This window comes from Anthonomus grandis, chromosome 11, assembly GCF_022605725.1.
Source record: "Anthonomus grandis grandis chromosome 11, icAntGran1.3, whole genome shotgun sequence".
Lineage (NCBI taxonomy): Eukaryota > Metazoa > Arthropoda > Insecta > Coleoptera > Curculionidae > Anthonomus > Anthonomus grandis.
Genome location: NC_065556.1, coordinates 6650827 through 6674360, shown reverse-complemented (window position 1 = coordinate 6674360; position 23534 = coordinate 6650827). Strand labels below are relative to the sequence as shown.

General features: G+C 34.8%; 1 pseudogene; it reads left to right on the top strand.

Annotated features, from left to right (window-relative positions):
* Positions 1–21595, top strand: part of LOC126742454 (uncharacterized) — a 44576-nt pseudogene extending 22981 nt beyond the window's left edge.
* Positions 21596–23534: the final 1939 nt, after the last annotated feature.

Below are 23534 nucleotides of genomic sequence, written 5' to 3'. Positions count from 1 at the left end.
TATTAATTATGCTTGGAAATGCTGTGAAAACTAGAATACACAATAAAGATCAAATAATCTTCTACAATAAATATCCTATTAAAGAACCTTTAAGTCACTCGATTGAGGCCTAGTAGAGAAAGATCTTGGCAGACCGACGTTTCTAATGATTAAAAACTTGATATCCTAGTTTCATAACACGGAAACTTGATTCTCTTAAAAACTCATTGTATGTACCCGTTGAATGACATACTTCATAGAACAACGGTAATAAAATTATTAAAGAAGGAAAAGTAAGATTCTTTTAAACTCAATTACTTCAAGACTTAATTCTAGCACTTACAACACGGTATATCAATGAAAATAACCAAGAAATGCCAAACCAAGGGTATTATTGTACACACATTTAAGGAATAAATGTTTTTTCTACTACATCTTTTTGCAACACCACATATATTTACATTTGATGTTAAATTATACCGAATCCAAAGATAAAACGAGTGAATTGTTTGAGGATTTTTTCAAAAAACCCGTTAATTAAATTTATCCGTCATTAAATCACAACTTTGTATTTAAAAAATAAAATTCATGTTTATTATTAAAACAAATTTGGTTACTTTTTGCTCATAACCTTTTTATTTAATGACTAAATTTCTTTATTTTAACTTCTGATACGCGGTAGTTTAGAAGCGCAAGTAATAAAACTAGGTTAATTCCTTTTTGCAAAGTCGACAGGTCAGCTCTCCGTTGCATACTTTTATTCTCAAAATCATCTCTCACAATCAAAATTTCTTTTAATTGCCAGGTGTCCTATTCAGAGGCTTAAATTGATTCTCATTTGTCTCCTCAGATCATTAAAAGGTTACCATGGATTTTTTGTCTCTAAAGAATCCAAAACACTTTATTTTTGATTACCTATCGCATTTGTATTTTCCAATTTGGTGTTGTCCCTTAACCTAGATTCGTATGTTCCTACGTTATAGTTGAGAATATTGTTTGAGTCATTTTATCTCTCTGGATTAGGCAACTAGTTCGTAAATCGTGGTTATAGAAGTTTTAGGAGGATGTTATATAACAGTAGTGCTTTATTGCATCCTCCCATAACCGACGACTTACGAACTAGTTAACGAAAATATTTTATTTCTAAAATATTATTTGGAATATAGTATGTATACTGTGTGTATCAAGTATGTATGTATAGAAAACGAGTATATAATAGGTATTAAGACGTTCTCAAGAAAATAAAATTTTATAACACTATTTTTATGTATTTCTTTTTATTTTATTAAGTGGTTAATATAGATAATAAATTTATATTTTACTTTTAAATTAATTTATGAATATAAATGTATATTTTCTATAAAATTTATTGTTTCTTTTAAATTTATCAATAAGCATGTGAGTATTTCTTTTATAACAACTTACTTCATTGTTTATCATTTAAACCTGATTAAAATTGAAATTATGGTTAAGATCGAAGTGAGATGTATGTCCTAAGCAATATTTTAAAATTTTAAGGCATTTTTTGTTTGATAATTGTGGGTATTTCAAACGTATGCATACTGTTTATTCTGACTTACATAAATCATGCAACAAGAATATGAAATCTTAAATATTTTGTTGGATTTTTAAACGTAGGTGTATGATCTTTTAAATTACTATACAAGTTTTTATTTGATTTTAAATTATAAAAAACTAACTTTCTCTCATTAGTATCTAGTTTTTTTCGCAAATTTTTCTATAATCTCTGTTGTAATAACTTCTTCTTAACTTCTTGACCCATTTTCTATAAAGTCTTTTAGTGACAGGTGAACGATAATTGACTTGCTAGAATTACTGCAGCTCTTGAATTTCACACTTCTTAGTCGAATACTTGCGAAAAATTGTAACAGTTTTCATTTTTATAACAATTATCTCACAATGCTAGCAATATTTTCCTTTTTTACCACCGGCATATTCTGTGATTTGTATTTTCATACCAAAGTATATGATTGTATTCAATATTTTACTGAATAGGATTATTATTCAAAATTTATTAAAAGAAGGAACATTGCGTCTTATTTTACATAACTAGTAAAAATCAAAAAACTAAGTTCTTTTTACTAGTCAATTGTCAATGTTAATGAGATAATGTTAATGCAAAGTTAAGTAAGCAATTTCAAGTCTACAAATCAAAAGGCTGTGAAAAATGGGATTTATTATTCTAAATATATAGTCGAAGACTATAAAATTAGCAAATTGCTAAAATTATTTTTTATTGTCTATCCATGGTATATTGGTACTGATATTTGCTTCAAAACTTACAAGAGGTGCAGAAGGAGTCTGAAAAAGTAAATTCGAAAAATTTTACCTGCTTTAGTAGCGAGTGCGATGGAACTATAGAAAATTTTACAGTTGTGTCACTTTAATTTTTAAACGTGGTCCATTATATTTTATTGAAACGGTTGTGGAACATGAAAAAAGCTGACTCTGAAGCTATAATTAACTAATATGAATACATATTTAATTATTACAAACATCAGATATCATATAATAACTGATTTAATTTAGTAAGAATTATTCGCATAAAAACAATTGCAAATCTTCAAAATGGCGACGGGGCGCCATTTTGAAGTTTTGCGCAAATGAATTAGGGACCAAAAACTTGTATTTAAGTTGCTACTGATGTGTGGCCAATTTCAAAGTTAAGATGAGGAAGACAATTAAAAGCCGCACTGTATATAAAAGTAGCTATCTGTAGCTATGTTCGCTTATAACTTCAGAACCAGAAAACAGAATCGCGTAAAAATTATAGATAGTTTATATGCATGGTTTTATTCATAAACTTGCCATCAATTTTGACTTGACAATTGAAAAATGAAAATAAATAAACAAAACATTACCGAACGCCCTCGCTGCCACGTGCGAACTGCGCAAGTAAAATCGGTAAGTGAAAAACATTTAATACTAAATGGCGTCGTAACCACCAAATCACCTTCATATTATTGACAAATGTATATACAGGGTGTTTCAGAACTATGCGATCAAACTTCTGGGGGCTGTTCAGTGCACAGAAGAATCCATTTGAGTATAGGAACCCATGTCCGGAAATGCGTCACTACGCCACTACGGCCCTAAGACGCGCTAAAATTTATAAAAAACATTAATTACCTAAATAGGATCTGCTGCATTTATTTTTACCTTTTGTATATGATACCATAACAACAATTGCTTAAAATCAACGCTTATCAATGTCAATTCTCAATGTCGTGTTTAAAAATTTTATATAGAATTTTGCAATGCAATTTTTCCAAGAAAACATCAGAATCGTTGGTCTGTCAACGTATGGGCAGGCATTGTTGATGATTATTTAATTGGGCCATACCTTCTACCGGAACGGTTAACAGGACCTATTTATCTGCGTTTCTTGGAGGAAGAGCTCCCAGAACTCTTTGAAAATGTTCCACTAAACGTTAGACAGCAAATGTGGTTTCAGCATGATGGAGCTGGCTCACTTTGCTGTACAAGTACGCGAGTATTTGGCTCAGCGGTTTGGGCACCGTTGGATTGCCAGAGGTGGAGCAGTTTCTTGGCCTCCTAGGTCACCCGATTTAACGTCGCTCGATTTTTTCTTGTGGGGACATGTAAAGTCTTTAGTCTACGAAACTTCAGTAGAATCAGAGCTAGACTTAATTGGATGAATAACACCAGCATTTGAAGTCATTCAAAACGAGGATCAAATTTTTAGTGTAGTCCGCCGAAATCATGTGCGGCGTTTAAATCGGTGTATTGAGGTTGGAGGAAGACATTTTGAACAATTGTTATGATGGTATCATATACAAAAGGTAAAAATAAATGCATCAGACCCTATTTAGGTAATTAATATTTTTTCTAAATTTAAACGCGTCTTACGGCCGTAGTGGCGTAGTGACACATTTCCGGATATGTGTTCCTATAGTCAAATGGATTCTACTGTTGCACTGAACAAGCCCTAGAAGTTTGATCCCATAGTTCTGAAACACCCTGTATTTGCAGTGAAACTGTGAATTTGTTCAGCCTAAATTCTCTTCAAAGCAAATAAATAATTCGCCTTTTATTAAAGATATTAGCTTCCGTAACGAAGAAAAAAAAATGAAGCTCATTATAAAGGGTTTTTAATTCCTTATAAGCTGCTCCTTAACTTTTTAAAATCAGTGCACTCCTTTAGACAACAAGAAGCTTTGAAACGCAAATAATAAGTTTGACAAAAATATAATTCCTTTAAAAGATCCTCTTTATTTATTTCGTTTGGATTGTATGTGGCTAATTTTGGTTGACATTTATCGAGTTCTTGTTAGATAGGCCAGTAATTAATTTTGTTACCAATTGTGGTTTAATTCATTTAAAATTGTTGAACTACTTAAATTATTTCAAATTGCATGTTCCATTGAAGTTAGAGAATGTACGAATCTAGATCGATTTTTTAAAATTATAAGAGGGAACAATGTATGTACAGAGCACTAAAGTTTTTAGTGTTAGGAAGAGGGAGTAAAATCTTGCTCAAAAGTTTTTTAAGATTTTTTCATGCGTTGTGGTAGCTTTTTTATCGGCCACGACGTAAATAAAATTTACAACTAGATGATAATAAATTAAGTAAATAAAATAAATGATATTGGCTAAGGAAAAAAAGAATGCCGTAATAAAAAAATCCTAAAACAGGCTATCAACCGCAAACTGGGGTTTAACTTCGCAAGCAGGCATCATCAATTTTTTATTGTCATTTGAAAAAAACGCCTGACCCATAAGGAGAGAAAGCTATTGAGAGCAAATAACAATAAAATGTATGACCGTAGCTCTTTAAAGGCGATATATCTATATGCAGGATTTTCTGGTTATGTAAAATACATTAAATATATTGTGTAAACTATTTCCCTGGGTATACAAAAAACGAGAATTTTAATGTAAATAGACCCTTAAGTCTGAGAAAAATCTTAAAGAACATACCGCATCGCTGGTAATAAGTATATAATAAAAGTGGGCTATGTTAGCTTTTTTATAAGGAAAATTATGGCATTACAATTTTTTAAAAATACCGACAAAAAATTCTCCTAAATTTTATTGTAAACGGCAAAATTATATGCCATACTTTATTCGCAGCGTCGTATTTAAAAAAACGTCAAATAAAAATAATAAATAGCAATATGGGTCAATTGCTCCCGCTGTAAAAATCAACCTTGCACTATTGTTGGCATATCTGTTATAGTATCTGACTTGTATGCAAAAGGTTCCGGGCTTAAATCCGCACAATGTTAAATATATTTTTAACTGTTTTTAACCCTGAACTACTACCGACACATTTTTATTACATATGTACTACTGATGCAATACTGGTCCTAAGGACCCATAATAATAAAATTGCCATAAAATCAATAAAAAAAAACTTTTATTCAAAAATTTAAAATTGCTTGGGTATATTACAGTACATAAACCGAAAAAAACCTAAAATTATTTTTCAGAACACTTAGAGCACAATTTCTTGCAGCATTGATTGCAAATGGGCAACTTACATAATTATGTCACACTGGATAGCAGTTTTCCTATCCTTGTTGGTGGGGCATATGGCACACCTTTTTCTTTTACTTTTTTCAGGAGGTACTTGAGGCTGCTCAGAAACTAGATTTGCAACCCCCAAAAGTTCAGCAATGAGGATTCGTACATTTTAGTGCACCTTCTTATTGGCCATTCTGAGTCGCAAATGTTCATCTATTAATTGCTTCCCAAGAGTTTTGATAAATGAGTATCGTTTTATTTCTTTACCTTTTGATGCAAATTGGTACAATACTCGAGAATTTACACCAAAAATGTTCAAATGTTCAATATAGCAAAAAAAATTGCCATTGGCCAACGGTTAGTTCTTCTTCTATACTGTATACAACGCACATTTCGCATCTAATGCGTCAACTCCAGATTTTGTTTCATTATAAAAATGAATTATCTCCGGCTTTTTGGTTGTTTCGTTGACAGAATTGTCAAGATGCATGCTAGAATGTAATATGACGCTTTTACTTTTTTTTGGCACATAACTCACTATAGTGGTTGAAGAAGTAAATCCAAAAGTTGATGAATGAATTGCACGTTTTCGGTTCGGTAAAAATTCAGGAGGTACAGATTTTTTATTCTTTGATCTAGCTACAAACTCATCAAATAATTCCGACACAGCGGCCAACTTATCAGTTTTTACTTTTTCTTGTCGGGTTTCTACATTGTCAAATCTGAGACAGCTCAATAAAAACAAAAATCTGGCAAGACTCATAGTAACCTGAAAAATAGGTCTTCCTGTCCCATCTGTTGCCCACATAGAACGGACGTCTTCATGATTAGATTTAAAGATGGACTGAAGATACAACAACCCAAAAAACGCTTTGATTTCATATATGTTGGTATTTTTAGTAAACGAAGGCCAAAATTTAGTTTGTGACTGAGCAAATCTTTTAGACTTTTTATAGTTTTCTCTGGTGGAGGTTATCTTCAAATTGGTAAAATCAACTAACTTTTGTATCATCTCATTAGAAATTAGTAGACTCCAAGCATCTACAGGCTCACGTGGAGGATTACTACGAGGGCCAATAAGGCCAGGCAAGATAGTAACCAAATTATGAGCAGGGATCCTACCTCTAATACCTGCTGTTTTTGACCATTTGGTATTGTCTTTCCCATAACAACTGTTCCTGATGGGCAACTCTTCTTCTTCCGAATCGGAGTTTTCTTGCTCTATTTCGGAATTGTGGTCGCTCAGTATTTCATTGTCCTCTTCATTCTCGTCACTCTCTTCAGCCAATCTTTCTAGTTCCTCTAACACAGCTTCTCTGTTTGGAGCACCAACGGATACACTTTTCTTGCTCGAGCCCATTTAATTTGAGTCTTCCATACTTTCCCAAAAGTCTTCAGACTCTAAAATATTTCTTAACGCATCTTCTGACAATGCCCTAGAACTGGACGCCATTGCGTTACATTTACTGAAAGATAGTAAAAAAACACATTTTATATCTATTAACTTATACCTTATGGCCACTAGTATCTATTCTTGTGAAATAGAAAAATACCTTGTAAAAAATAACAACGAAATAGATACTTTCAAACCAATAAGCAGTTAATAACTTGTCGCGAATTTACTACTGATGGGTCCTCAGGACCCAGTAAACACCGCCTTCGAACCTCGCCGACACGAACGAATACTGAAGTAAGAATCTATGCCGGCGAAATCACGCGTATGGTATTGCGGAGGAGTACCGAGACAGCGAGTATCCAATGTTGCCAAACTTAAAAAATATACCCTATTTAAAAATAGGATGGGTCCTCAGGACCCATCCTATTTTAGTAGTAACTACGGGTTAATGTTAGTTGAATTAGAAAGGATATCTGAATTAACAACAAAGTTAAATAAATTTTTTGCGCACCAGTGCATAAAATAATATTAGCCTCGAAGTAGGACTAAATAATGAAGAAAGGGATAAATAAATCAGTACAGGTGTATGTAGTCCTTTTTGTGAATGTTAATATAAGGAGCAGTCAGATGTGCTATACACCGATTATGAGAAGGCATTTGACAAGGTAGATCACTGTGTGCTTTTAAATAAATTGGTTGGCTTTGGTTTTTCTAAAAAAGCTTGTAATTTCATGAAATCTTATTTATCTGGGAGAAATAACGTGGTTAAGATTGGTAATTGTCTATCAGGTCTATATGTCAACCTCAGGTGTTCCCCAGGGTAGCAAGCTTGGTCCCTTGCTTTTTGTTCTTTTTATTAGAGACCTGCCTGATTGTGTCTCCTCATTTGTAAGTATGATGTATGCTGATGATTTTAAACTATTTAAAACTATTGCTGTCAAGGAAGATGCTGTAAAATTAAAAAATGACCTATGTTCTGTGGTTGATTGGTTTAAGATTAATAAGATGTCCCTTAATGTTCAAAAATGTGTTGTGGTCACTTTAACTCGTAAAGTTAACTATTTTCTTGAAGACTACTATATTGATAGTACCAAAATTCTTAGAAAAAACTTTATTAGAGATTTTGGAGTAACTTTTCAGACCAATATGATATTTAATTGTCAATATAGTGAAATAGTTAATAAGGCTTACCGTTCTTTGGGTTTTGTAACAAGAAACACTAGAAATTTTGAAGTCAGCACTATCATTAGACTTTATAATGCCCTTGTTATGCCACATATAGAGTATGCCTCTACTATCTGGTTGCCTGAAGCATCATCACATTCAGATATGATTGAGAAGGTACAGAAAAGATTTTTAAGATTTCTGTATGTCAGAAAGAACAAAGAATAACCATATATGGTGTCATACAGGGCAATGTTAAAAACGTTTGACTTCCAATTGCTCTGTACCAGAAGGCAGAATCGGGCAGTCATTTTTATATATTTCATTGTAAATAATGTTAAATACTTGAGCTATGAACTAATTGAATACATTTCTTTTAAGATACCAAAGACTAGATTAAGAATAACTAATAAAGAGCTTTTTTATATAAATAATTTTAATACTACATCTCCAATAAATAATATGTTAAGGATCTGTAGCAATGTCTTAAATGGCTTTGAAGATGTAGATATATTTAATATCAGGGTTAAGGAAATTAGGAGGTTGCTTGAGCATCGGGACATAGTTTAGGACTCATGTTTTACTTTTTTTTTTTCTTTTTTTTTTCTTTTTCTCTTAGGTTTAGTGTTATTGTTGTGAAATTATTTTAATTTGTTTTTTGTTTGTTTTTTTTTCTCCTGTTATAGGCTTTACATGTAATTACTATTACTCGATATATAGTGTTTGTAAAGTTTTTTGAATAAATGAATAAATAAAAATACCTTTCATGAAATATTATGTTGATGACACTTTTTTTGAAATCCGTAAGGATGACTTACCTGACATTCTTCACCACTTTAATAGCTATCGTAATAAAATACAATTTACTTTTAAGATGGAGTAGAATAGAGAGATGAGTTCCATCCCTTTTTGCGACACTACGGTGACTAGAAATACGGATGGTACTTTAAGCACTAACTGGGACTACTTCATCTGCTTATTGTTTACTAGGTTTAAAAATAAAGTTCCATTAGATAAGCAATTGAGTGTTATACATGGGGTTACATGTTTTTGCGAAAAATTGTATGTCGGAGAAACTAGACAGTATTTGGATTTAAGAGCAAAAGAACACCTCAATGATTTTCATATTCAACATGCAACAAAAAGCAACTAAACAGCCTTAGCTTGCCATTACTTTGACACTGGACATAATTTTCTATTTATAAGGTGTTTGCATTTTGATTCACATATATTCATGTAAAGATAGTGTAAATTTAAGGAGACACCTTGGGCCTGTGTCATATCTACAGCAACCTTTTAAATAAACGTTCAAACAAAAGTTGATTTAAATAACTTAGCTTTTTGCAAGGTATTTCAATAAAAATATTTTACATGATATTCATTAACTTTATAGTTTTATTTTTGCATTATGTTTTTTTTTACTTTTTTTTACCACTGATTATTTAGGTAAATGAATAGTCTGTTTTTTATTTATTTTTCTTTTTCTTTTAAATCTTCTTGTCTAATAAAATTAAACTAGCTAATAGTTTTTTTTTATCATTAAGTTTCTGACTTTTTTCAACTGTTTTTTTTGTATTTATATTTAAACAAAGGCTGTAATTCTTCCGTATTTTAAATTATTTCATTATATAAATCTATGTCTTTATTTCAGTGTCCGAGGAAGCCGGAATTAAACCGCCAAAACGTCGTAATAAAATAATAGTGTTTCATTCCTATTAATTTAAGGAGAGGAAACTTACAATAATCTTTTAATAATGGTATATAGATGGACATACATTATCTTTGAGCTTTAGAATTAATAATTTATACAAAGGTGGCAAGCGTGTGCGAGGAAGGAGACGAGTGGTGGGAGGGAATTGACAAGCGAGGATGCCAGATTAGGAAGCTGAAATCAGGGTCTGGGCAATCCTTAATAAACTCTAATTTCACGAAAATAATGGCACGCTTCGCCAACAGATGGCAGCAACGGTATTATATGTGTAGGTTTTGTAGTCACCAGACGAGAGATCCTATACTCTTAAACACCAAAATAATACACTTGTTAACGGATAACAATACTTTATTGTACCAATCGTACAAGAAAACAGCTATATAGCTTAGACACGTGGAAGTCAACGACTTTTGCAACCAGTCTCTGTCACGACTCAGGTGCAACCTCATCCGCCATAATGGATCGAATACATCCTGACAATTGACAGCCTCCACTCCACTCTCGGAGTGAGTGAGAGGGCGATACAAGTCCCCACACACTCCCCTCCTAGTGTGAACGTTACAATTCAACAAAGTCACAAACATTATATAATATGGAAAGATTAATAAAATTATGCATTAGAAACATTAGAATAACACAAAGTTACAAACACTATAATATGCAAAGATTAATAAAATTATATATTTGAAAATCTCACTTGTTTTTTACGAGCGTAAGTTTTTAAAACCTTTTTAACCATTGGTACTGGCAAATCGCCAGGACCGTCCAAGTCGTGGGTTCCAGCCAAACTGGATGAGGTGACTGGCGAATTGCCAGCACCATTCGAGTCCTGGGTTCCAGCTAGACTCGAAGGGGTGGTTAAAGGAGGGTCGCTATCAAGTGTATCAGCTAACAAGTCTTCAGACATGAGATATGCCGGCTTAAGTAGCTCAACCGAGACGCTTTTCGTTTTACCGTTGATATCGATATCAAACACCCTATCGGACAGTCTTTTAACAACCTTGTAAGGTCCGGAATAAGTTTGTTCGAGTGCCTTCGCAACAACATTGCGTAAGAAAATATGGGAGCATTCGTATAAATTTTTAAAAACAACGCCTCTTGTGGTTATGTGTGACTGGAACAGGCCTGACGAGTCGCATAAACTCACGAAACTCCTCAATGAATGTGCAAGGATCAGGAGTAAAATCCCCTTCAAGAAAGAATTCGCCAGGCATGCGAAGTGTCGTGCCAAACAAGAATTCGGCAGGCGATGCCTCGGTGTCAGCACGAACATGAGAGCGCAACCCTAAAAGAACCGTGGATAAGGTCCGCGTCCAATTCTTGTTATTGTGACACTTCAAAGCGGCTTTAAGGCAACGATGCCAACGCTCGATCATTCCGTTTGCCGCGGGGTGGTAAGCAGTCGTATGGATGTGTTGAGTGCCAATAAGGCTAAGTAAGGCTTTAAATAAGGTGGCTTCAAACTCAAGACCCTGGTCAGAGGTAATAACTTTGGGAGACCCATAACGAGAGACCCATGTATCATATAGGCCCGCGAAACAGTTTGGGCAGATTTATCCGGGATTGGAATGGCCTCTACCCAACGGGAGAACCGATCAATCATTGTCAAAATATAATGGAAGCCGTTGCTTGGAGGCAAGGGGCCCACCAGATCGATATGTACGTGGTCGAAACGACCATCAGGGGTTACAAAATGTTCAGGAATAAATTTGACATGCCTAGAAACCTTGGCATGCTGGCAATCTAAGCAGGTTTTGCACCATAGTGCAACATCACGGTGCAGACCGGGCCAAATGTACTTCATGCGAATTTGCCTGTCAGTTGATTTGGTTCCACAATGGGCAGCGTTATGTATACGATCAAAGATCACGCGCCGTAATGGCAAAGGGATAAAGGGGCGAATGGAGTCGCCAGAGACATCACAATATAAAGATGTCTTGTCAGGACCAAAGTCGAAGGTTTTAAAACAGAAGTCTTTATGGGGTGTCTTAATAAGCTCTGCCAGTTCTTCATCTTTGCTCTGCAAATCAGAAATTTGTTTTAGAGAGATGTCTATGGGTAGAGAGAGAGACTCAATACGTGACAAACAGTCAGCCACCACATTATCTGAACCTTTAATGTATTCAATGCACGTAGTAAATTGGGAAATGTATGAAAGTTGGTGAGATTGCCGGGGAGAAGCTTTGTCTGGACGCTGAAGAAAAGCGTAGATCAAGGGCTTATGGTCGGTCACAACCTTGAACTCCTGACCTTCAAGATAATGCTCAAAGTATTTAATTGCCTCGTAAATGGCTAGCAATTCTCTATCGTAAGGACTGTATCGAGTCTGCCGAGGGACAATTTCTGAGAATAGAATGCCAAAGGCTCCCAGGACTGCTTCGTTCCATCAGTCGGTTCAGACAGTTGTTCGAGGGACGCACCAATCGCAATGTCAGAGGCGTCGGATACCACACGGAGTTCCGCACCAGCGCGGGGATGGACTAGTAAGACCGCACTAGCCAGCTCCTGTTTAACTTTTTCAAAAGCTCGTTCAGACTGATCCGTCCAGATGATAGGACTTTGATCATTTTTACGCGAGTCCTTGAAATATGCATTTAAAGGAGCTTGAGAGGAGGCCGCGGTAGGAATATTGCGATGGTAAAAATTTACCATGCCTAAGAAGCGGCGAAGCTGAGAGACCGTAGAAGGCTTGGGAAAACTTAAAATAGCTTCAACCTTAGTAGGAATAGGAGATATACCACGATGGTTAATGCGATAACCCAGAAAATCAATTTCATTAACGGCAAGAACACATTTCGCGGGATTTAAGCGAAGACCAAATTCTCTAAGTCTTTCGAAGACTGCTCGTAAATGAGTGTGATGGTCTTCAATGGTTTTGGAGAATACCAAATATCGTCCTGATAAGCAAAGGTAAAATCAAGATTGCTCAAGGCTTGGTTGAGATATCTCTGAAAGGTCTGGCTAGCATTACGCAAGCCGAAAGTCATGAACATGAATTCGAACAAACCGAAGGGAGTTATTACAGCAGTCTTTTCGATGTCCTCAGGATGAACTGGAATCTGCTGATATGCACGAATAAGATCAAGCTTGCTGAAGATTTTTTTACCATGTAATTCACTGGAGCAGTCATATAATTGGGGAATGGGATATTTATCCGGTTTGGTGACAGCATTTAACGGTCTATAGTCACCACACACCCGCCACTCGGTGTCACCCTTTTTGACCATATGAATGGGACTTGCCCAAGAGCTAGAAGAGGGTCTACACCTACCAGTGTTTATCCAATGCTGGAACTCCATTTTTGCATACTTTAGCTTATCAGGCGGTAGCCGACGAGCCCGAGCTGACAAGGGAGGTCCTGAGGTAACTATATGATGGAAAACTCTAGGAATTTTTGGAGGAATATTGCAGGAGCTGCCTGTAATTTCTGGGAATTCTGAAAGAATTTTTTTGCACTCACTATCTATCAGCACACAATGTATGGAGTGTACAGGAGCCTCTTTGACAATTCCTTTAGAGCATAGCTCAGTTGAAGTGTCCAGTAAACATTTCCTGCGTAGATCAACCGCCAAATTATACTGAAAAAGTAAATCGGCGCCAATAATGGCATATGGAACCTCCGCGATACAAAAGTTCCAGGATATATCGCGCCGCAGCCCCAAATTCAGAGTACGAAGAGCCTCACCATAAGTATTTATGAAGCTATTATTAGCGGCATAAAGTTTTAGCCGAGCCGGTCTGTCGCGAAACCTAGGATCGACTGGCACTAGCGAAATGTCCGCACCGGTATCGACAAGATAAATTTGACCTGTGGTCCTGTCACGGATATGAAGACGTCGAGAAGGTCCAATCACACCTTTACCTGCCGCCTCCAAACAGGAAGGTGTAGAACTTAGTTTTTTGGCTTAGCTGAAAATTCCGCGAACATTTTACACCACTCTTTGCACGAAAGAGCGTTATTCGGGTATTTCTGATGCGCATAACATAACTCGGATTTCGCAGAATTACTCCTGCGACCCTGATTGGACCCAGACCGTGACCGACCGCGACTGCGTAAGCGTTTAAATTCCATTTGCATTCGCTTAAATGATTCCATCATGGTGTCAAATTTTGCCTCGAGCTTTTGAAATTCAGAGCGGTCTACTGGCAATGATGGTACGGGTTTTTTAAACACCCCGAAAGCTTGGGGAAATTCAGCGTTCGAACCCGGTTGACACGAAATTTTGTCGGCGATAGTGGCTAAAGTTTCAAGGTCCTTGTCTGATACAATCGTTAGAATGTCGCGCTGTTGTTGCGAAAGACACTCGAGAAAGATTGTTTTAAGAACTTGATCCGAGAGGTTACTTTCATTTAAATCACGAAGTTGACTCAATACTATAGAAGGTTTGCAATTAACATCGACACGACCCTTTAATAACTTTTTTAAGCTGTCCTCCTTAGATAAGGAAAAACGTGAAACAAGCTTGGCTTTTGCTTGTTCAAACGCATCACCCGGAAGCGGACTCGATTTAATTATTGAGCTGATACATTTGAAGGCTTCCTCATCGTCAATAGCCATAACTAAATAATCGAATTTTGTAGAATCTACAGTTATATTGGCACGGCGGAAAGCGGCATCGACCTGAAAAAGCCAGCACTGAATATCAGAAGTTATAATTTTGGGAATTTTAGGCGAAACAGCGTCGATGCGGCCTTCATTACGGCCATTACCGGCAATAACGTTAGCCAGGGCGTCCCTGACATCACGTAGTTGAGCATTAGTTTGATCTAATTGCACTTGTAGCTCTTCAGACGACATAATGGAACAAAATGAATAATATATGTGAAATAAATGAATAAAATAAAAAAGTATGATCTAATTTTAAATTAAAAATAGTTTTCCAACACAATATTTAATACAGTAAAAACAGTGACGATAATTAATCAAAAGGGATGATTATCACACACCCATAATAAAAAACTAAATAAATTTAAACTTTTGTACCTTTACGCACTGCACTGAAGTATCAAATCAGCTGATCCCTCAATCACAAATTTGAAGTTTGAAAACAGCTGATCCTACTGTCAGACGGCGAGATGCGAGAGTCAAGTGGCGAAACGTCGCGCTCCAAAGTACAGCAACCAGCCAAACATCCGGCAACCGGCAAACAGCAACCGTACAAACGCTACCAACAAGTGCGGCCAACAGTCGAACTGAAAAAGCCGGCTGCACACAGCACAATTTCAACCGGCAGCAACTGCGTGCCAGAATTCTGCCTAGCGATACGAACAATCACAAAGCCGGACGCACACGATGGCAGATGGGAAAAATTGGCAGTAAGGATACTAAAGACGGCACAATTTTTCAATAAAATTCATTAACAACACTACTGAGCGATCACATCACCGTTCCAGGGTAAAATTAGCAAATAGCGTACTAGTTCACTGCTAACTTACAGCACACGCACAACCGTTACTATATGAACGTCGGGGTCACCACTGTAGGTTTTGTAGTCACCAGACGAGAGATCCTATACTCTTAAACACCAAAATAATACACTTGTTAACGGATAACAATACTTTATTGTACCAATCGTACAAGAAAACAGCTACATAGCTTAGACACGTGGAAGTCAACGACTTTTACAACCAGTCTCTGTCACGACTCAGGTGCAACCTCATCCGCCATAATGGATCGAATACATCCTGACAATTGACAGCCTCCACTCCACTCTCGGAGTGAGTGAGAGGGCGATACAAGTCCCCACATATGCAGAGTCGGTTGCATAACACGATAATGCAGGTAATGATATTTAATGATTTATAAAGGAAGGTCAACCATTTTAGTTTTTATTTTTCTTGCAATTTGCGTGTGTGATGGTGGTTGGTGATTGTTTTTATTGTGGTTTTCGAGGCGCTTTATTTATAATTATCGACTTTTTTTGATCTTCATTTTAGTGATATTGTGCTAGTAGTGGTAAGTTAAGAAAATTATATTTAATTCTAATACGTAGACGGCTTGTAAAGAACCAGAGGTAGAATCCATTTAATGTTTACTTCTAGAATTTTTGGTAAAATTATGGTAGGTTCACTCAGAATAGCAGTATTTTAGGCCTTTTTAAGTTTCCTTAATTGTGGAGAATCCCTGGATCCCATGTAAGAAAATAAAATAAATAAGTTTATTTGGAATTCGATGTTTTATTTATTTACTATACAGGGTCGGCAAGAAATCTTGGAATGGAAAATAATCGTTCTACTAAAATAGTTGGTTATATATGGTTATAGTTGCTCTATCTAAAACAACGTAATAATAAAATACCGTCCGTTAAAAAACGTCTATGCTAAAACTCCTTTAATAACCCAACAGGCCGCACACAGGGCGCCAAAACATGGTTCCGCGAAATAGCCAGAGATGCAATTTCTGTTTCCCCTTATTATATTGTTCTATGGCTGAAATACCGCCAGCTCCGACAGCACGTAAACGTAAGCCGTGTGAATTTGATCGTGGTATTTTAAAAAAGTGTTGAAGTACTTTTTTCTATGTTAACGTTAACGTGGAATCGATTCTGTGCAAATTGTGGCGTTTTCTTTTGTATTTATAGCTTATGATATGGAAATGGACAAAACTTTTACTGCAGCTGCACCTGTTCATTCTGATTTTAGCGGCGATATTGTAGAAGATGCTCCCTTTGGGATTTATTTTAGAATGGTAATGCTATATAAATATACAAAATTACAAATAAAAACATAAACCAAACAATAGCAATCAAACAGCTAATTCGAAAGGCGCGGCTCACTCTGTAATAATCGCTGCTGTTCGCAAGTAATAGCAGCTAAGTGTATAACATTAAGGCAAGGCACACATTGAGACACACGCGACGCAACCCACGCAGGGCAGCACACGCCACGTTTTTGTATCATGTAGTTAGCATTGCACGCCTGCATATTAGGACGCAGCACAGCTTAAGCCACGAATGTGCCAAACAAAACGTGTGTCGCCCAGTGTTCGAGACACAGATTTCGTGAGCGAGTGTGGCAAAATTATTGCAAAACAATGCAGGAAGAACTTATTGAGGCTGTCAGAAAATTTCCTGTTCTATATGATACAAATGATCCCTCATATATGAAATCCAAACTAAACTAACTCTGGAACACGATTGCTAAACATGTTAAATTAAAAACCGGTAAGTACATAAAACAATATACAGATAAAAACAATTTAGGATGAAAAAAAACATGATGTTTTATTTTTAAATTAAAAACATTTTACGGTATACATACAAACTGAAAACATTGCTATCGAAAATTTGTTGGATGATGCGATATTTTTCATTATGAATTTAAAATTTTCCACTTCGAACACTTTGTTCTTGCCAGGGTATATTACCATCCGTGTTGAAATACGCTGTAAACTTTTCTCTCACCGCAAAAGCATTCAATGAACTTCTACTATTTGTTGGTCGTAAGGGAAGTAACTGAGATGTAGGCATTTCTTCTAGTTGTTCGTCCAAAGTATTTACCTTTTCTTTTGTCAAATAGTTGTGTAATATACAAGCTGCTTTCACGATACTGACGACACTGTCCACTTTTATTTCAAATGCTTTTTTGAAAATACGAAATTGCGAAGCTAGAATTCCAAAAGCACATTCTGCACACTGGCGCGCTCGTGACAATCTGTAATTAAATACTTTAGTGTTGTAATTACCAAGCACGTTTCTTCTTGGATAGGGTCTCATAAAATTTTGTGTTAAAGGAAATGCCTCATCCCCTACGAAAACGTAAGGCAAAAGTCCTTCAACTATTGGTAGTTCACTGGGTTCTGGTGGATTCAAAGTTTTGTTTGCTATTTTTTTTCCTAATGGACTACTAGAAAAAATATTTCCATCGCTAAATCTTCCCATTGATTCAATATCTATTGTTGTAAACTTATAGTTAGCATCAACACTCGCCATTAAGACAATGGAAAAATTATGTTTATAGTTATAGTATGAGGATCCCGTTTTTGACGGTTTCTTTATAACTATATGTTAGACAAAGTGCCATTTGTCTTCAAACTCCAAAGATATTTTTTGTCACATTTCAGTTATGGGCTGTGGTAAATATACGGGTTGCATATTTTCCCAAATAGCTTTTGATACTTCAAGAACGATATTGGAAACCGTGCGATCGCCCAACCTGTAGCTATAGGCTATACTTTTGTAACTGTCTCCCGACGCTAAATATCTGTAAATGAAAAAAACATCGATATTATTTTATAAAGAAGAAATGTTATAATAGTTAAATCTAAAAATGTTCATATTTTATTGCAGGAAGCGAGGCAAAACAAAGTTGGCTAAAATTGCGAGATTGTCATCGTGAAGCATTACGTAGACAGAAAAATACTTTTAAAAGTGGATCTGCTGCAACCGTGATAAAACCCTGGAAATACCAGAAGCAAATGGATTTTCTAGTCCCTTATATGGGAAATCGACCACGCGAGGGTAACCTAGATCTCGAAAGCGAAGAAAAACAAACACAGGATTTGTCTCAAAATGCAGACAGTGATACTTCAGTTCATGAAAATGAAAACACTGAAAACTTGTCCACAGAGGAGAATACCGAAACCGAACATTTGCTAAATAAAAATACAATAAGTAATTCTGGTGTTTCTAAATCAATGTCGGACACTATTGTTTAGAAAAATAAGCGAATGAAAAAAGATGATATAGCCAGCATACTGAAGAAATTGATGATTCAGCGGGAAAAAAGAGCTGAAGAACGGGCAATTGAAAGAAAAAAAGCCAGTGAAGAGGCAGTAATGCCTCAACGTGATGGACTTCAAAAGTTTTTTTTGGCCATGTATAAAATAACAAGGGAAATGCCTGCTACGTACCAACATGTTATAAGAAATAGAGTATATCAAGCAGTGTCAGAAGTAGAAGCTAAATATTTACAGTTAGGCACTTCTTCACTTCAAAATTTTTCACAAACTGGTTCTCAGACTCCAATTTTGCACCAGCTTCAACTAATATCTCAGGGAACCTGCAGCCGTTCAACATCATACTCCCATGCTTCCTACTCATCTTTTACTAGCACACCCCTACAGTCTCCTGGTACAGAGGCACCAGAGACAGTCAGTGCGCAGTCCAAAGACACCGCATCATTTTTTCATAACTTTTCAGTCTAACAAAAATGCATTCCAGTGTTATTTTTTTTTAAATAAATAAATTTTTAGTTTACATTAAATAAATTTCTTACCTTAAGATTACAGCTAGTTTTTCTTTTGTTCCTATGGGTGTCGGGCATTACAACCTTCAGAATAAATTGTCTCTTCCATTATATTGTGCACTTCATCAAACTGATTTTTATTTAGTCGAAAATAATTTGTAAACTTTGAGTCCGAGAATTCACATGCCAGATTAAATTCGCCATGACTTTGCCTTTTTTTCATGTAATTGCTTTTCCAATATGATTTCTTTCTTTTTTTTGATAGGTCGTACAGCAAAACTTCTGTTTCCCAATCTGCGTCCGAATCTGACTCAGAACTTAAGTCTAGTAATAAATTTTCCATGATTATTAATTTAAGGAAACTACCTACTACGCAGGAAACAACACAGCTTGTGTAACAATATGCGTTCAGCCAACACATCCCCCGAATTTCGTGGACTTCGACGTTTGTGCTGCCCTGCGTGGGTTGCGTCGCATGTGTCTCAATGTGCGCCTTGCCTAAGATCATCCGTGAAGAGTCGTATGTAAAGGACGTGAAACTAGGCATGCGCAGCTGTCAATTTACACGTATACGTCAACGTTCTTGGAACACCTTTATCGTTCTAATAACGTCGAAAGAACTCATGAGGTCAGAAAAGCGACGTAGACGTCGGTTTCTCGGTTTTAGCACATTACATATGCAACAGTCTATTACAATTGGATATAAATATATAAATCTGTTGGAATTGGAATATTATTCTAAGCCTTCTAGACCAGTTTACGTTATACACGTTTAGTCACTTACAAAACCTTGTAGCAAAACAAAAATTGTAATTAGGCGTATTATGGTAAGTAAATTTATTGTAAATAATTCTGTCTTTTAAAATCACACAAAACTTAGACTTAAGATGATTCCTATATTTATTCTTTTTTATTTGCTTTTGTACTTATTGAGAATTGTATTGTTTTGAATAATTATTTTGAATTTGAATATACACACTTTTAGTCAACTTGCGTTAACTACCTTTCATTGCTTAAGAAACCTAGTCTCTTTTAAAAAGAAAGGAAATTATATTTGGCGGCGCCTTCACCAGGACCCTTTAAATGCGACCCTTAAATAAGATGAACGGTTAAAACTAGACCTCATACACAGATTTAACTAGCTAACGCAACAGATACCCATTCGAATAGCGAAGTTTGGACCTCATAAAAATCGGCCACCGCAGCAGCACTAATACCAAAGCTGTAATATATTATTCGAAATGCGGCGCCCTGTTGCCAATATGTAAAACTACCGACCGTAACTAAAATAAAAAGACTTCGTCTTTTAAATTATGAAAATATGTATGTATATTAATTTGTATAAAGTATGTACAATATTTACAGTTAATTACAATATGACATAGTATGTACTTACAGTATGCATAATATTTATATTACAAAATAATAATTAATAAAATAAAAATAAATACATATTTACTTAGTCATTGATTTAAAACGTGGTTATTATAAAGTATTCTAAGCTGATTGATAAGCAAAAAAAAAACAATTTTACTCGAAAATGTACAAATTTAGTGTTAGAAATTTAAAAAGGAATATTATGTCGTATATAAAATAGTGATGTTAAAAATTTATTATTATTGGTATAGTCTCCATGATTTATATTTTTTTATATAAAAGTATAAAAATGTAAATAAGAAAATCAGTATCTTGTATAAAAAAAAAGAATTTTATCGACTCTAAAAAAATGTTTATCAATTAAACAAATATAAAATGTCTAACGGCAAAGGGGTCGAAACTTTAGTAAAATCCTTTAATGTGGATTAAAAAAAATATAAAGTATAAGTAAGTTTTTAAATAAAACAAAAAATGACAAGAAATATGTATACAGGGTGTCCCACAATCATTGTCAGAGGCTATAATATTTTAAAGATGAACACTTATTTTGTGAATTTCCACAATTAAAATATTCACATTTACCACCCCCCCGGGCAGGTTTTTTTTGGAATAATATTCATTGTTATGCAATACTATAATACAAACTCAAAAAAAAAAACTTAAACTTACACTAAACACAAAAGTTTAAACTAATTACAAAACAAAACGCAATCAATTGTATAATAATGTATATCAATTATAACACAAAACAAAACGCAAATACCTCGGCAAATTGCAACCAAAATAATATCGTAGTTTTAACCCCATACCTCAGGTTTTTTTTCTTCGAACAACAAGCCGAGAGACCGACCGGCGCCGGCTTCCACCAAACTTGGCAACAATGGCGACGTAAAACGCCGATGGTTAGCTCGCTCAAAAAGCCGGCTAACATTTGGGGTCCCGCGATTTTACTATTCGAATGGGTATCTGTTGCGTTAGCTAGTTAAATCTGTGCCTCATAGGTGAAACTAAACGTAGGTAAAACCATAATTAAATTGAAGTTACCAACCTAAACTACAAAATAAAAAGATGCTAATAAATGAAAGCACAAAAATATAAATATTATGAGAATAATTATTCTGTTGTGCAATTTTGAATCTCGAAGGACTGATCATTAATTTAAATAAAATTAAACTGTTTTTTAGTTTATTTAATTTTAAGCTTTACGAAAGAACATAATGAATCCTATGCTACGTCGCATGGGCGATGTTGATGACGATATCGCACGTGATTAGTTCAATTTTTGTTGATTGGTTGAAGTTATACGATAGTTTCTGCCGTGTTATTTAATTTTAAATATTTTTGCAGTATTAAATCGAATCTAAAATGGAAATTCAATTTGACTAACAAACTTTTAGGACTAACCCTTTATAAAATTAAATAAGCGGAGTCGATAATGGAAATTTGTTTATACCCATCTTGTTTAGATTATGTTATTAATTTCGTTAATTTTTATTAAAATATGTTCTTATGTTGATACTTATGGATGTTAAGATAAGTACCACATACATATTTTATATACCATATAGATTTGAATCTTGAACATATTGCAAAATAGCTTTGTGAGCAAAATGATATCATAAATAAGAATCATGATATTGCAATAATCTACATGTTCAAGGAAGTAGCCAAATCTATGGAAATTGCAGTGCTGCCCAATTTCCACAGATTTTATTCCCAAGGTTTTAAAAGTAGGCATTCAAAAAGACGAGTTTCGTTATGCCAGATATTAAATCTGACGACTATTTAACTAACTCTAGTACCCAAATTGACCATAAAATTAAATATTAACAACTTTCATTTTAATTACTTTATTTATTAAGTTTTTTAATATTCAAAAGAAAAAAAATGTAAAATTAAGTACTGCTAAAATTTATTAACCCTCTTAGATGTCAACACACCTTGCTCGTAAGTTATTTATTAAAATTTACTAGTTATATAGCAAATTCCACTGCAGGAAAATTACTTAGACGTTTCGCAATAAGGCGTAAAAAGAATCGATCAAGCAGGGTAGTAGAATGTACTGGGATTATTAGTTTAATCTGCAGCCTTATGCTTATATTATGGATATTAATATGAAATCTAATATTTTTATATAAGTTTTGATTATAATTTAACTTTCCTTCACATACATCCTGACCATCAATTCGTCCGATTTATCAATAACCTAACTGATATGTTCACTATCACTTAGTAAATGCCACGTGAACACCGGATTACTATGAGATTTCCGTATGATAATCACTAGGTTAGGGTTAGCTATTAGTACACAATTCTAGCCTGCTGATTATATGAACAAATTTAAGTTCTTGGCTTAAATAGAGTTTGTAGTGATAATGATAATTTAATTATCTAAGCTAAAGCTACTGAATTTCAAGAAAGTTATATATAATTTTATAGAAAGAAAATCATGATTAAATTACTTGCTTGAGATATTAATTAAAAAACTGTTTACTAGTAACTAAAGAATTTCTATTTGAGCTGTAACAAATATTCTATATATACTGCTTTGTGCCAAGAGAGCAATCAGGTCGCCCTATCTTTAGATATGTCTGATAGCATATCTTTTATTTATCGGCACTTCGTTTTTCCAATTGTTCATTTATTATTATTCGTTATCCTAATTTTACCCTGGTTTTCTTCCTATACAATCTTCTAGGATATGAGACAGTCTTGTATTCATTTTAAAGCAGGGTTCTGTAGGTTGATCCGAGTATTGCAAACTCATGCTCTTTTTCGTTACACTCCACTGTATAGCCTATTGTCCTAGGATCCAGTGTAATCCGAATTGATTTCCTAAATGATCCTTCTTGACGATTATTTTTACGCTTGATTTTAAAGATCCCCTTATCTTCATACTCTGCTGCTACCTCTAGAACTGCGAATACTTCTACATGAAAGAAAGTTGCATACCTTCACAGCGAAAAAGCCTCTGCTACATCGATTTTGCTTCAGTAAACAATGGTTCCTGATAGTCCTGTGAAGGTCTATTTGGAGACTTAGGTATATAATATTTGCGTGTTCTTTTCACCCAACAATGAAAATGTTATTACGTTTTATTTATTTACATACATTTTTTTTTCTACTTACAGCAAGAACAAGCTGTACATTATTGTATACCATGGGGTTGAAAGAGTTCCATTGCTGGCTCCGGGGATAAATTCCAATCGGCGT